Source organism: Prionailurus viverrinus, chromosome B4, assembly GCF_022837055.1.
Source record: "Prionailurus viverrinus isolate Anna chromosome B4, UM_Priviv_1.0, whole genome shotgun sequence".
In the NCBI taxonomy this organism is placed as follows: Eukaryota; Metazoa; Chordata; class Mammalia; order Carnivora; family Felidae; genus Prionailurus; species Prionailurus viverrinus.
The window spans coordinates 138,595,969-138,609,492 of NC_062567.1; the positions used below are offsets into that span (position 1 = coordinate 138,595,969).

The following is a 13,524-nucleotide window of genomic DNA, read 5'->3' on the forward strand; positions in this document are numbered from 1 at the left end:
ATCACTGTGGTCAGACACCTGCGGGTCACATCTCTCCTCACTCAGTCCCGGAAGAGTCACTGGGTAAAACACCACCATGGGAGTGTCATACAGGAGAAAACCACCCAGACAGGGGCCCAAATCCCCCTCTTGCCCCAGTGGCCCTTAGTAATGTGGCATGGATGGATGGATGGGGGGGCGGAGTGGATAGATGGATGGATGGATGGATGGTCAGATGGATGGATTGGTGGGTGGCTGGGTGGATGGATGGATGGATGAATTGGTGGATGGATGGATGGATGGTCAGATGGATGGATTGGTGGGTGGCTGGGTGGATGGATGGATGGATGGATGGATGGATGGATGGACAAATGGATGGGTGGATGGATGGATGCACAGATGGGCAAATGGGCAGATGAATGGATGAGTGGATAGATGGATGGATGAACAGATGGATGGATGAATTGGTGGGTGGATGGATGGTCGGTCAGATGGATGGATGGATAGATGGTTGGATGAATGGTTGGGTGGCTGGCTGGGTGGATGGATGGATGGATGCACAGATGGGCAAATGGGTGGATGAATGGATGAGTGGATGGATAGATGGATGGATGGATGGATGGATGGATGGATGGATTGGTAGATGGGTGGATAAATGAATAGATGGATGGATGGACAAATGGATGGATGGGTGGATGGATGGATGATGGATGGATGGATTGGTAGGTGGGTGGATAAATGAATAGATGGATGGATGGATGGACAAATGGATTGATGGGTGAATGGATGGATGGATGGATGGATGATGGATGGATGGGTGAATCAAAGAGACAACATTTCACACCAAGGTCTCCTAGGGAATCAGCCACCCTCTTAATTTTAGGGAACAAGGCCAAAGGAGTTTAGTCCTAACATGTGGCCAGAACTGGACACAGGCAGGCCTGTGCCATGGCCAGGGAAGGGCAGGTGGCAGAAGAACTTGGCAGGGATTCCGAAAACTTGGATCCTCCTCCTACCTCGGCCAATTCTTCATGACATCCCTTGGCCCCATCTGGCACCAGTTTCCCTGGTTCATGGGCTGGACTGAACCCATCCATCCAGTCATAGCACCCTCGAAGGAGATGTCCCCTGGCTGAGAGGCAAGTGGGTGTAGATCGCCTGAAGCCCAGACGCCTCTACAGCAGTGGAAATGCAGACACCTGGATCCTTCTCCAAACAGCCCTGCGTGGCCTGGTGTGGGTCTGATTTTGTCTTAGGCTCTGGGGTAGGAGGTCAGCATCCCTGCCAAGAGAAAAGAGAACATTCAGTTCATGCATATGCATAACCTCATCGCCAGGCTAATGAAAAGTCCATACACATGTGCACGAGTCAGAGAGACGTGCACCAAGTCTCAGCTTGTGCCCTTCTGTCTTTAAAATTATGGTTAGTAATTAGCAGAGAATTTTGACTTAAAAGAAACAAGAGTCATAAGACATTTAATGGTTTCCAAACTAATTACAAATATGGCCATAAGTGGAAAAGCAACTCCATAAAAATGATAAGTTGGCTCGGGCCCCAGAAAGACCATGTGGCATGGACATGGCCTTCATCTTTGGGACCCAAAAGCTGAATGTCTTCAGATTCGTGCCCTCCTCCCCTCGCCTCCCGTGGGGTGGATGCAGGAGCTCTTACTGTGGTTAACGGTTTTAGTCTGTCATGCTATTTAACTGCTTTATTGTGATATAATTCACGTCCTGTACAACTCGCCCATCTAAAGTGCACGATCCTAGTGCATCCGCTGAGCTGTGCACCCGTCACCACAACCGATCGGAGGTGGACATTTTTATCACCCCAAGAAGAAGAAAGAAATCCTGCTCCCTTCGCCCTCACCCCAGCCCTCCACCTGCCCCCAGCCCCGGGCAACCACAAATTCACACCCCATATCCACAGATCTGTCCGTTCTGGCAATTTCCTGTCCGTTGAGCCACACACCGCATGGCCCTTTGTGACCGACATCTGTCACTCACGTTTGCAAGGTTCACCAGGCTGTCCTGTGGGTCAGTGCTCCAACCCTTTTTATGGCTGAATAATATTCTATTGTTTGGATACATCACGTTTCTTACACCTGGCAGACATCTGATTTTTCGGCTTTTTTGGCTAGGCTGAATCACACTGCTATGAACGTTAATGTACAAGATTTTGTGTGAGGACATGTTGTCATTTGTCTCCGTAAATACCTAGCAGTGGAATTACCATGCCATCCGATCAGCCTACGTTTAACCAGCGGAACTGCTAGACTTTTTTCCAAAGTGGGTTCCCCACATGCCATTCTGACCGGCAAGGGGGGAGGCTTCCGATGGCTTCACAGCCTTGGCCAGCACTTTTTATCACCTGTCCTTCAGACGGCAGTCATCCTGGTGGGTATGAAACGGTACCTCTTTGTGCTTTTTTTTTTAAGATTTTATTTATTTTTTTTTTAATTTTTTTTATGTTTATTTTGGGGACAGACAGAAACAGAGCATGAGCAGGAGAGGGGCAGAGCGAGACGGAGACACAGAATCTGAAGCAGGCTCCAGGCTCTGAACCGTCAGCACAGAGCCCGATGTGGGGCTTGAACCCACAGACCATAAGATCATGACCTGAGCCAAAGTCTGATGCTTCACTGACTGAGCCACCCAGGTGCTCACTTCTTTGTGCTTTTGATGTGCGTGTCCCTGATGGCCAATGACGTCGAGTGTCTTTTCCCGCACTTGTTGGCCATTTACGTATCTTCGATGGAGAAATGTCTGTTCAGATCCTGTGCTCATTTTTAAGTTCATTTACCTTTTTATTACTGAGTTGTAATTGCACGTTCTATCATTTATATATCCTAGATACAAATCGTTATCAAATGTATGATTGGCAAATATTTCTTCTCATTCTCTGGGCTATTTTTTCATTTTTCTTGATAGTTCCTTTGATGCACAAAAGTTTTTACTTTTGACGAAATCTAACTTACCTATTTTTTCCTTTGCTGCTTATGCTTTTGATGTCATGTTTAAGAAACCATTCACCTAATCCGAGGTCACAAAGATTTACAAACCTATGTTTCCTTCTAAAAGTTTTATAGTTTGGGGACACCCAGCTGGCTCAATAGGGGGAGCATGTGACTCTTGATCTCGGGGTCACGAGTTCGAGCCCCACTTTGGGTGTAGAGATAACTTCCAAATAAAATGTTTAGATAAAACAAAAGTTTTACAGTTTTGGCTCTTACAATTGGGTCCCCGATTCATTTTGACTCACTTTTTGTATTTGGTGTGAGGTTGGGATCCGAACTTATTCCTTTGAATGTGGAGCTCAAACGTGAGGTTTTGGTCCTGGGTCTCTTTACTCTCTCCCCCTGACCAGCCGTCCGTCCTGTGTCAGCACCAGACTGTCTTCACCTTTGCAGCTTCCATAGTAAGTGCTGAGACCAGGAAGTGCGAGTCATCCAACTTCGTTCTTCTTTTTCAAGATTGTTTTAGCTATTTAGGGCCCCTTATGTGACCATACAAAGTCTGGGATGCATTTTTCTATGCACACAAAGAGGTCAGCTTAGATTTCCATCACGTTGGATCTGTAGATCACTGCGGGAAGTATTACCACATTTAACAGTATTAAATCTCCGGGCCCATACACATGACTGTCTTTCCATTTATTTAAGATCCAATTTAGGTTGTGTGCATATTTACTTAGATAATTTGGATTATTATTTAGATCTATCTTTAGACTTATTTAGATTCAATTCCTTTCAACAATGTTTTATAGTTTTCAGAGTGTAAGTGTGCACGTCTGTGGTTAAACTTATTCCCGATTCCTTACTTATTCGTTTTGATGCTCTTGTAGATGGACTGTTGTCTTTATTTTAGTTGGCTCATTGCGACTAAATGGAAAAACGATTTATTTTGCATGCTGATCCTGTAACTGGCAACTTGCTGAACTATTTATTAGCTCCACCAGGGTTCAGGGGATCCCTTGGGTTTCACATACACAGGACCACGTCATCCACAAACGGAGACAGTCTTACCTCTTCCTTTCCAACACGGATGCCTTGTGTTTCCTTTCCTCACCTAACCCCCCAGGGACCCTCCAGTGCACAGTGGACGTTCTGTCACTCCTGATCTTAGGGGGAGAGCGGTCATTCTCCAAGCTTTCAGTGCCCTGCACATTTTTCACAAATGCCCTTGGTCGGGTTGAAGGACTTCCCTTTGGTTCCTTGTTTGTTAAGTGCATTTATCACGAAGGGGTTTGAATGTCGTCAACTGTTCTTTCCGCGTCCACAGAGACGATCGTGTGTTTTTTTGTCCCTTATTCTACTGATGGTGCAGATTACATTAATGGATTTTCAGATTGTTTTGTTGTCTGTCTGTCCGTTTGTGGTCTTGGCCGGGTTGCTTGGGACGTCCACTTTGGTGTCGCACCCAGAGGCTCAGCCTCGGGCTTGGGCAGTCACCCTTGTGAGGATTAGCAGGGCTCCCCTGACCCCTCCGCTCCGCTGCCCGCCTCGCCTCCAGTGCCATCGCCTGCCAGCCTCCGCTCATCAGCAGCCGGCTGCTCCACTGTGCTGGGCGGAAATTGCCCGGGAATAACCCCAGCACACTCAGGCAGGGCTGGGTTTTGAGGACTCGGAGGACTGTTCTGACCCAGGGGGTCTCGGAGGTGTCTCCTGCTTGGGTCCCGCCAGGGCGCTCATGGGCCCAGTGCTTAGCGAGTTGCTGTGGGCCAAGAAGGGCAACTTGGGCTTGAACTTCCTCGCTCTGTTTCAAATGAAGTCAGTTCCTCTGGAGACATTTTGGTGCGCTCTCTTCCTGCTGATGGCCTCTCCCGGGTCTGCGTTTCTGAGCCGCTCCTCCAGGCACCGGGCGGGGCGGTAGCCTCTGGTCTTCACGGTCAGTTCTCCCGGCATGGACTCTGTCTTATGAAGCAGCTGGGGCAAAAGTGGTCACGGCCCAGGCTGGCCAGCCCACCACAGGGGGTATAGCCTCCATATGACGAAGGGACAGGAGGACGTGCGGGGGGCGGGGGGGCCACCCTCCACTGGAGTTGGGAGGGCGAGGGCGCTGGCGGGCGGCCCCTGCTGACACACCCTGACCTGTGGCTGGGAGCTGAAAGCGAGCGCCCCCCCCCCCCCCCCCGGCCACATCTGCCCAGAGCAGAACTTCATCACGCTGGTCGGTGGCCGCGAGGAAGGGAGAGGATCTCGACAAGTTTCAGTGAGTTTTCTTGAGTACATGTTTCCTCATTTGCTGCATATCCTTCGGACGATTTCCGGAGACTGTAAATGGGCCTTTCTTTGTTTTTATAACTTTGGCAAACTTCGCTTGTTTGCTGGCGGGCATGCTGTGACCCTTGCGCTGACGGCCCAGAAGTGGGATTCTTCTCTCGCTTCCTAAAATTCCCCTCTCTAGCCCAGACCACCCACCTAGCTGCACATGCGGTGGCCTCCGGGGGGCCCACTGCTGTCCCCGGGAATGAGCCGTGACAGCCCCTGACGTAACCCTCTGCCCAAGCTCCCTGTCCTTGGGGGCTCCTCCGTCCGCCAACTGACCGCCTCCTCAGCCCTCAGGCCCGTCCCCAGCCTCTCCTGTCCACCCTTCCCCGCATCCCCCCTGCCCCATGCCAGACCCTCACCACCTCTCCCCTGCCCTGTGGTCACTTCTGTCCAGACTCTCTCCTCCTCTCCCCTGCCTTGCGGTCACCTCTGCCCAGACGCTCACCACCTCCTCCCCTGCCCTATGGTCATCTCTGCCCAGACCCTCTCCACCTCTCCCCTGCCCTGCGGTCGCTTCTGTCCAGACCCTACCACCTCCCCCCTGCCCTATGGTCACCTCTGCCCAGACCCTCTCCACCTCTCCCCTGCCCTGTGGTCACTTCTGTCCAGACTCTCTCCTCCTCTCCCCTGCCCTGCGGTCACCTCTGCCCAGATGCTCACCACCTCCTCCCCTGCCCTATGGTCATCTCTGCCCAGACCCTCTCCACCTCTCCCCTGCCCTGCGGTCGCTTCTGTCCAGACCCTACCACCTCCCCCCTGCCCTATGGTCACCTCTGCCCAGACCCTCTCCACCTCTCCCCTGCCCTGTGGCCACTTCTGTCCAGACTCTCTCCTCCTCTCCCCTGCCCTGCGGTCACCTCTGCCCAGACGCTCACCACCTCCTCCCCTGTCCTATGGTCATCTCTGCCCAGACCCTCTCCACCTCTCCCCTACCCTGCGGTCGCTTCTGTCCAGACCCTCTCCACCTCCCCCCCCTGCCCTGCAATCACCTCTGCCCAGACCCTCTCCACCTCCCCCCTGCCCTGAGGTCACTTCTGTCCAGACTCTCTCCTCCTCTCCCCTGCCCTGCGGTCACCTCTGCCCAGACACTCACCACCTCCTCCCCTGCCCTATGGTCATCTCTGCCCAGACCCTCTCCACCTCTCCCCTACCCTGCGGTCGCTTCTGTCCAGACCCTCTCCACCTCCCCCCCCTGCCCTGCAATCACCTCTGCCCAGACCCTCTCCACCTCCCCCCACCCTGAGGTCACCTCTCTCCAACAACCTAACCGTATGCACTCATCGAGGCCACGCTCCCACCCCAGCTGCTCCAAGAGGCCCAGGCAGAGGTGGGGATGCCCGTGCTGATGCCCATGCTGTCCCACGTTGGCCTCTGACCTCTAGGAATGGACCGATCCCATCAAACGGCAGTTAGCACCTCGTACCTCTGCCCCCTTCTCAGAGCCCCTGGAATCTGTGGGTCTGGATGAACAAGTCAGAACCGCTTTCACGCTGGAGGGTCAATGGAGGAGTCCCCATGCCGGCAAGAGGGTAGAGGGTGCCCGGAAAATGCCTCGTCCACCTCCAGGTTCGAGTTCCTGGAAACGCTGGGTGCGTGCCACCTGCCCCTGAAGAGCGGAGCCCTGAGGATGAGCCTCCTGGCTCCGTCAGCCAGGACGGCCGGGACCGGGGCTTTCGGCTCCCCTCAGTAGGTGAGGCGGTGATTCTCATGCAGCAAAATAACACGCTCGTCACCCTGAATGAACCCCAAAACAGCATGCTGGGTGGGAAAAAAAAGGTGAGAAAGGAATCACTCAGCGCATCCCACTTACGCAAATTTGTGTATCACACAAACAACGCTGTATCATCGAGGGTCACCCCACGGAGGACGAGCAGCGTGGGAGGGACTCACCACTCCAGAAGGTGTTCCCACGAGGAGGCAGAGACCGGCCTCTGACGCCCGACTCCCTGCAGAGAAGCGGCAAACCCGCTCACAGGCGTGGCGGGCATGTGAGTTTCTTTCACACTATTTTCTCTAGTCTTCCTTATAACTGAAATATTTCATTAGCCTTTTTACGTAAATATAAGATTAGGAGCGCCTGGTGGCTCAGTCGGTTGAGGATCTGACTTCAGCTCAGATCATGATCTCACAGTTCACGAGTTCAAATGCCCCCTCGGGCTCTGCGCTGACAGCTCAGAGCCTGGAGCCTGCTTCGGGTTCTGTGTCTCCCTCTCTCTCTGCCCCTCCCCTGCTCATGCTCTGTCTCTATCGTTCTCAAAAATGAAAACTTTTAAACATTAAAAAAGTATATTGAAAAATAAAAGAAGGAAAAATATGTAAGATTATTAGTGATAAATTCACACTATGGTGTAAATGACTGCCATCTTTTCCTTTCTACTAGAAGCATTTTGGTTGCAGGGAGAGAGAACAAATGAAGCATCCAGAACCCCTAGAAGCATCGGGATCTGTGCTCACCCCCCTCCCCAGGGCTCACCCCCCCTCCCCAGGGCTCACCCCTCCCTCCCCAGGGCTCACACCCCCTCCCCAGAGCTCATCCCCCCTCCTCAGGGCTCATCTCCCCTCCTCAGGGCTCACCCCCCTCCCCAGGGCTCACCCTTCCCTCCCCAGGGCTCACATCCCCTCCCCAGGGGCCACACCCCCTCCCCAGAGTTCACTTCCCCCTCCCCAGGGCTCACTTCCCCCTCCCCAGGGCTCATCCTCCTCCCCAGGGCTCACCCCTCCCTCCCCAGGGCTCACTTCCCCCTCCCCAAGGCTCACCCTTCTCCCCAAGCCTCACTTCCCCCTCCCCAGGGCTCACCACCCCCTCCCCAGGGCTCATCCCCCCTCCTCAGGGCTCATCTCCCCTCCTCAGGACTCACCCCCCTCCCCAGGGCTCACCCTTCCCTCCCCAGGGCTCACATCCCCTCCCCAGGGGCCACACCCCCTCCCCAGAGTTCACTTCCCCCTCCCCAGGGCTCACCCCTCTCCCCAGGGCTCACTTCCCCCTCCCCAGGGCTCACCACCCCCTCCTCAGGGCTCATCCCCCCTCCTCAGGGCTCACCCCCCTCCCCAGGTCTCACTTCTGCTTCCCCAGGGCTCATCCCCCTCCCCAGGGCTCATCCCTCCCTTCCCAGGGCTCACTTCCCCCTCCCCAGGGCTCACCCCCCCTCCTCAGAGCTCATCCCCCTTCCTCAGGGCTCACCCCCCTCCCTAGGGCTCATCCTCCTCCCCAGGGCTCACCTCTCCCTCCCCAGGGCTCACTTCCTCCTCCCCAGGGCTCACCCCTCCCTCCTCAGGGCTCACATCCCCTCCCCAGGGCTCACCCCTCTCCCCAGGGCTCACTTCCCCCTCCCCAGGGCTCACCCCCCTCCCCAGGGCTCACTTCCCCCTCCCCAGGGCTCATCCTCCTCCCCAGGGCTCACCCCTCCCTCCCCAGGGCTCACTTCCCCCTCCCCAAGGCTCACCCTTCTCCCCAAGCCTCACTTCCCCCTCCCCAGGGCTCACCACCCCCTCCTCAGGGCTCATCCCCCCTCCTCAGGGCTCACCCCCCTCCCCAGGGCTCACTTCCCCCTCCCCAGGGCTCACTTCCTCCTCCCCAGGGCTCACCCCTCTCCCCAGGGCTCACTTCCCCCTCCCCAGGGCTCACCCCCCTCCCCAGGGCTCACTTCCCCCTCCCCAGGGCTCATCCTCCTCCCCAGGGCTCACTCCTCCCTCCCCAGGGCTCACTTCCTCCTCCCCAGGGCTCACCCCTCCCTCCCCAGGGCTCACTTCCTCCTCCCCAGGGCTCACCATCCCCAGGACTCACTGTAGTATTTCCCAGACACGCCAGACTCCCCTCAACCAAGCTGACGTCAGCGGGCACGTGGGCCCCCACCCCACCTCTGAGGGCACCCCGCTGCAGTGGGGAGACACGAGTGGCCTGGGGCTGCTATGTGGATGGCAGGGGTCCTCCGGGGTCGGAAGGGAGAAAGCCTTCACTGCAACGGCCACTTACTAAAGACCCGCAGGCTCCCGGCTCCACGCAGGGGGAACCAGACCAGGTCCAGCCCCCTGGGAGCTTCGAGGCCACAGACGAGGGGGCCACCCCGACGGGCTCCGCGCAGGGAGACCAGTGAGCGGAGCCGGGGTGAACTCTGAGAGGCAGCCTGCGTGGGAAGCAGCTGGCCCCGCAAAGAGCCTGAGGAACCGTCCTGGGGGCGGGAGGCCCCGGCAGGAGCAAACACGCGAAGGAGACCAGTGGGGCCCACCTGAAGGACAGCAGCAAGGGGACAGAGAGGTGGCGGGCAGGATCAAGGGCGGCCTCGGGGGCTCGGACGTCAGGGCTACAGGGTCAGGGCGCTGGCCGCGAAGTCTCGTTGGGTCCGAGCGGAGGGGAGGGCTGGCGCGGCCCCTTGGGTGGCCTGTGGAGGTGGCCTGCAGGGACGGGACAGACGCGGGGAGGTGCCGCGTGTGCGGGAGAGGGGTGGCCCCGGCTGCGGGGGGAGGCGGAGGAGACAGGCAGGAGCCGTGTCTGGACGGTGCAGGCGGGGACGCGTGGGGGTCGGCCAAGAAGACCCCGGGTGTCCGGCCTGAGCAGCTGGACAGGTGGGGCAGGTCGCAGGAGGAAGAGAGCCCCCGACACAGCCCAAAGCAAGGTCGGCTGAGGCACAGAGCCCGGGGGGGGGGGGGGGGGGGGGCGGGGTTGCGGAACGGGGAAGGCGGGGGCAAGAGGCGGCGGGTTTGTGTGCGTGGACACACTCGTGGACACGCTCGCCTTACCTGCTGTGCACCGTGACTACGACCAGGCTCGGGCTGCAGGAGGCTGCCCCGGGGTCTGAGCCTGCAGAGGGCACACGCGCCCTGCCCGGAGGGCAGCTCAGGCCCCGGAGGGGAGCGCTGTCCGGTGGAGAGGGGGGGACAGGGGGTCCGCCCTCACCCTGGAGGGGCCCGTGCAAAGCTGGGCCAGAGACCGCCATGGCCCCCGGGGGGCTCCCAGGTCAGAGGTCAGGTCCTGCCCTTTGCCAGGTGCTCCCCCCGCAGAGCCGGGATGCAGCCAGGGGGCCCCTAACTCCCAGCAGGCCCTGGACACACCCAAAGTCACACCTCCGCGAGGGATTCCTGTTGGAGGCCTCCCCGATGAGCTCGGCCAATTTCCCCTGGTCTCCGGGCGCGTGAGCAGGGGTGTGTGACTGGTGCTGGGAGCGGCACAGAGGGTTGAGGACACAGGGTCACGGCGTGGCCAAGACGCCTTTCCGGTCCCTCGTTCACATGCTCGGATTCTTCCATTAACCTGCCGGGAAGCGAGCCCCTCCCAGACCCCCGCCGCACAGAATCCTGACAGTCGAAGGGGCCCGGGGTCGGCGCGGCAGGTCCCCAGGTGGGGCAGCTGCGCAGAACGGGAGGCTCGCTAGCAAACAGCCCCACCAGCAATGAGTCACCTTCCTGTGTATCCTGAGGAAGCAGGACAAACGGGGGGGGGGGGGGGGGCAGGTGTGGGGCATGGGATGGGGACGGAGCAGGGACGGGGCTGGGGGTGGAGGGGGGACCAGAGAGCCTGAGGGTTACCAGTGTGGGGGGGAGAGGACCAGAGGGGGTGGCAGGGGGACCGGAGCGGGGGACCAGAGAGGTGGAGGGGGGACCAGAAGGGGTGGAGAGGGGAACCCGGGCCGGGGTGGTGGGGGGACCGAGGTAGGCTGATTGCAGCCTCCAGGGTCCCCGTGACCCCACCAGGAATTCCTGGATCGCTCCTGACTCCCGGGCTCGCTCCTCAGCCACGGTCCCCGGACAGAGCTTCTCGGGGGGCCACCGTGTGGGCGTGTCCACAGCACCTGGGAGGCACGGGGACCCCCCATGCTCGTATCTGTGTTCACTGCACACATTCTGTGTCCCAGGCCTTGTGCCGGGGGTGCAGAGGGGGCTTCACCGCGCGGCCTCGCCCGGGAGGCCGCAGTCTGGGCGGAACAAAGGACACGAATCAGCCACCCAAATAGTGACGCCCTCCCCTGATGTGGGCCCCAAGGGCGGGCTTCCTGGGGTGAATGACGACGAGAAGGATCCCGTCGGTCAGCTCCCCCTCTGGGGACGGGTGCGGGGCAGAGAGGCCGCGAGTGCCCCCAGCCCTGCATCACCCCTCCTCAGGCCCCCCACTCCAGGCTCTGCAGAGACGGGGTGCTCACCCTCCCAGCCTCACACCCTCCGCAGAAGGCGTTTCCCTGACACCGTGATTGACCAGGCCGACCCACCCCCTGCGCCCCCCAACCTGGGTCAAGCCCTGTCGCTGGCTGGGGGGTGTCCCCTGGGTCTGCAGCACCCTACTCGCCCTGGGGGCCTAGCACAGAACACCCCCAATGTGGGTGTGAAAAGCCCACGGGGCCCGTGAGACTCAAAAGAGGCAGGAAGAGCGGGGGGTTGCCCCCACATCCCCACCTGCACCCCCAGGCCAGAGTCCAAGACCCCCAGGTTTGCTGCCCTGTCCTTCCCCAGTCAATAATCAGCATCATTTCAAAGTCCAAGGCCACGTTTCATTTCTGTCCAAGTTATCATTTAGCCTTTTCCTGTTAAACATCTTACACTCCCCACCCCGAACTTGGGATTCGCGGAATCACTTGGTGGGAGGTTTGGGCAAAGCAGCCGAGCAGGGCCGGCGAAGAGCACTCCTGCCACCTGCTGGCCGTGCGGAAGCCGCTGCCGGGCCAGGGGCGCAGCAGACCCTGCAGACCCGGGGGAGGTGGGGGCGTCCCCAGGGCGGGGGAGGGGTGGGCGGCAGGCTCGAAGAACCCACACCCAGCTTCTCAGACGCTGCAGTAAACGCCCACTGCTCGCGACACTCCCCCGGGGGCCTGGGGGACCCCAGCCAGCCGCCCACCCCACCCTGGGCCTCTTCCCACGACGCCTGAGCCTGGGGGGCACCGAGCCAATCGGGGAGAGCAGGCTGTCGGGACAGGGTGTGCGAGACAAAGCCCCGGGGAGCCTGGGGGGCGTCGGGCAAAGAGGCCGGAAGGAGAGGGTCTTGGAGCACCTCTGTCCCCGAAGCCGGCCCTGAATGCCTGGGGGGGGGGGGGGGCAGTCTGTGGGCCCCCGAGAGGCCGGGCCGACCCCTGAGGGCCCAACGCGTGAGGAGGGGATCACGTGATCCCTGCTCAGAGCCACCACGTGAGCGACGCAGGGGGGCCCCCAGCAGTGGGGGGTCTGCCCAGAGCCCAGCCCAGGCACCCGCTCCGGACCGGAGAGCTGCCCCCCAGCCCCGGAAAACCCAGTCCCTCCCCACAGAACTCACCCTGACTCTCTTCTCTGGTTCGTGTTTAGATCAGCTGCTTCACATAAATTCAAGATTCTGAACGTCTTCGATATATTTTCGTACTTTTAAGCAAAACGTATTTTTATTAACAAAAATCAGTGCATGTCCACATAGCAATTAAGGAGCTTCTTTAAATAGACTTTAAACAGACCTGAGCAACTTCGCAACTTTTCCCACAAAGCGCACATCTGACGATAAGCAGCCCAACCGCGTTTGTGACGGTGACATTTTCAGGGCTCAGGGAGGCCTGCGCAGGGAGGCCCTGTCCTGTCCACACAGCACCCAGTGGGCACATAACACGTCCGCAGGTGCAGCAACACCAGTGACCTTGGAGAGCCTGTCCTCGCGGAGTCCGGGGCTGCCCTGGCGCCCTGGCTGCAGCTGGGGCCACAGGGCCTGCCTGGGGGAGGACATCTGGGAGTGGACAGTTGTCTCGGGGTGGTGGCTTCTGAAGGCCACAAAGACCACACACAGAGCAGGATCCCGTTGTCCCCGAGGGAGGGAGCCCCTGATGCTCCCCAGCTGGCTGCAAACTTCCCAGAGAGCCAGAGGCTCCTCTCCGTTTTGGAGGGCACCGCCCCCCACAGTCCCCCGATGTCCCTCACAGCGCCCTGCGGGATCCGAGGAGGCCCCCGCCCCCACCAGCCCCTGCTGACCAGCGAGCACACACTCAGTGCCTCCTGCCTCCCTGCAGGCCCCGCACTCCAACAGGATAACTTGGAAAGTAATAGGGTATTTGAAGGTGGCGACTTACGTTCCCACAGACGAGGAGAAGTGGAACATCCTTATTCGCCTGTGATCACTGCACGGGGAGAGATTGAAATAACTATTTGTCTACAAAGCTGGAAGTGGACCACTAATTAGGATTTGATGTATAATCGAGGCAGACACACTGTTTTTAGAATCTCTTCAAAGTGTCTTCTCGGAGACAGCAGCGGGCGGGCTGTAGGGTGGGTGTCCCCGTAGTCCCAGGGCCACCTGCTAAGTCTGCACCTGCTGAGTGTTGAGGCCTGACAGGTGT

The 13,524-nt window shown here is 58.6% G+C and overlaps 1 long non-coding RNA gene across 1 annotated transcript; it reads right to left on the reverse strand.

Moving 5' to 3' along the window:
• Positions 1-730: 730 nt before the first annotated feature.
• Positions 731-11,115, reverse strand: LOC125170133 (uncharacterized). Its single transcript, XR_007153910.1, has 4 exons — positions 9,475-11,115; positions 7,139-7,194; positions 6,672-7,006; positions 731-1,260 (listed from the first exon to the last, which is right to left on the reverse strand). It is a non-coding gene; the product is annotated as an uncharacterized LOC125170133 (long non-coding RNA).
• Between the last annotated feature and the right edge of the window lie 2,409 nt (positions 11,116-13,524).